This window comes from Echinops telfairi, unplaced genomic scaffold, assembly GCF_000313985.2.
Source record: "Echinops telfairi isolate 266 unplaced genomic scaffold, ASM31398v2 ScPeMD7_443;HRSCAF=831, whole genome shotgun sequence".
Classification (NCBI taxonomy): Eukaryota; Metazoa; Chordata; class Mammalia; order Afrosoricida; family Tenrecidae; genus Echinops; species Echinops telfairi.
The window spans coordinates 82,014,731-82,017,192 of NW_022104341.1; positions in this window are offsets into that span (position 1 = coordinate 82,014,731).

Genomic DNA, 2,462 nt, shown 5'->3' on the forward strand with positions numbered 1-2,462 from the left:
AAGATATGACAAAATAATAATTTATAAATTATCAAGGGCTCATGAGGGAGGGAGGAGTGAGGAGGGAGGGGGAAAATGAGGACCTAATGCCGGGGCCTTAAGTAGAGAGAAAATGTTTTGAGACTGATGAGGGCAATGAATGTACAAATGTACTTTACACAATTGATGTATCTATGGATTGTGATAAGAGTTGTATGAGCTCCTAATAAAACGATTAAAAAAATAAAATAAAATAAAATAAATAACCTTTCTAAAGATTTAATTGTAAGAGTTACAATTGATCATCTGAAGTGCCTAGATGCAGTTTCAGAAATACTTCCCATCATATTTGATTCTAAAAAGCGAAGTTGAGAAACCATACTTAATTTAAATTAAAAAGTCCGTTATCTGCCATTAAAAGATCAAGAATTTGCCAATTTATAAAGTGACACAGGTTTAAAACTTAAGTTTCCTTTAAAAATTATTAAATTAATTTTGGTTTGGGATTAGTACAGAATTTCTAGCAATTTCTGAAATGACCCTAACCATACTTTTACCATTTTGTACAAAGTATTTATGTGAAGTGGTGTTTCAACATTGATGATTATACAATCAAAGTATTGATCACCTCTGAAAAATGTTGAAGATGCTCTATGTCCTGCAGTACCAAATACCCCTCCCCTAAACAAGCACATCCATCTGCTTGGTGTGCAAATTTGCTTTCATGTTCACATAAATGGTAAAATTATATGTATATGAAGGAACTTTTACATGGAGTCAAGAGGCAGTTGCAAGATTTAAAATCAGGAGAGGTGTGCCTCAGGGCTGTATCCTTTCACCATACTTGTTCAGTCTGTATGTTGAGCAAATCATAAGCGAAAGTGGCTTATATGAAGAAGAGTGTGGCATCAGGATGGGAGGAAGGCTTGTCAACCACCTGAAATATGCAGATGACACAACTTTGCTTATTGAAAGTGAGGAGAACTTGAAGCGTTTGCTGATGAAGATCAAGAATTGCAGCCTTCCGTATGGATTACGAGAGGAGACCTGGTGGTGCAATGGTTAGGTGTTGACCTGCGATCCTCATGGTCAGCAGTTTGAAACCACCAGCACCTCCTCAGGGGAAAGACTGGGCTTTCTACTCCCATAAACTGTTACAGTCGCAGGAACCCACAGGGGGTCACGATGAGTCAGTATTTACTTGATAGCAGTGAGTTTGCTTTGGTTTGGTATGGATTACAACTCAGTGTAAGGAAGACCAAAATCCTCACAATTGGACCATCCTCATGCTAAATGGAGAAAAGGTTGAAGTTGTCAAGGATTTTGTCTTGCTTGGATCCACAATCAATACTCATGGAAGCAGCAATTAAGAGATCAAAAGATGTATTATCTTGAGTAAATCTGCTACACAAGACCTCTTTAGAGTATTGAAAAGCAAGCATGTTATATTGAGAGCTAAGGTGTACCTGAACCGAGTCGTGGTATCTTCCATTGCCTCTAGTACCTGTGCAAGTTGGACATTGAATAAGGAAGACTGGAGGAGGATTGATGCATTTGAATTGTGGTGCTGGAAAAGAATACTGAAAGTACTATAGACTGTTAAAACAAATTTGTCTTGAAAGAAGTACGGACAGAGTTCAAGGATGGCAGGACTTCGCCTTAGACTTTGGACATCTTGTCAGGAGAGTCCAGTTCCTGGAGAAGGACATCATGCTTGCAAAAGAGAGAGCAAAAAAGAGGAAGGCCGCAAAGGGACAGATTGACACAGTGACTGCAAACAATGGGCTCAGACATGGGAACGATGGTGAGGATGGCGCCGGGCAGTGCAGTGCTTCATTCTGTTGTGCGCAGGGTCTCCATGGGTTGGAATGGACTCAATGGCACCTAACAACAGTAACATGTACACCAAATAAATCTCTTTGTGATTTATTAGTAATACATATTTTGTTTGTATACCTATTTTATATACCTAGAGTTGTACAATTTTTTTTTCTGTTGAAAAAGAGCTGCAACCGGCCCCAATACCAACTACGTGGACAGCCCCCCCTCTCCCCACAGAAGAATTCACTTCAGAGGACAACACTGAAGCTACAGCTCAGGGAGAGGGACAGGTCTGATCAGAGCACATGGGAACAAATGAAGGGAGAGGAAGAGAGAGTGGAGCACATCCTGGCCCACCAAGCCCCAAGGACAATATTCCCGCTCAGAACAGCCACAGCACAGAGAGGACCACAGGGCTGGCCCCACTACGAGACATGACGTCCCTCACTGACCCACAACACTAGAGACACAGTGCAGAAATTGTGCCTGATCTGACCCCATCGCACTGAGGCGAAACACCAAGGGCGTGCAACAGAACAGAAAGGGGAGCAGAGCAACAAAGTCCCGAGGGAATACAGTGAACCCTCGTTTATCGCGGTTAATCGGTTCTAGACCCTACCGTGATAAATGAAATTCCGCGAAGTAGGATTCCTTATTTGTAA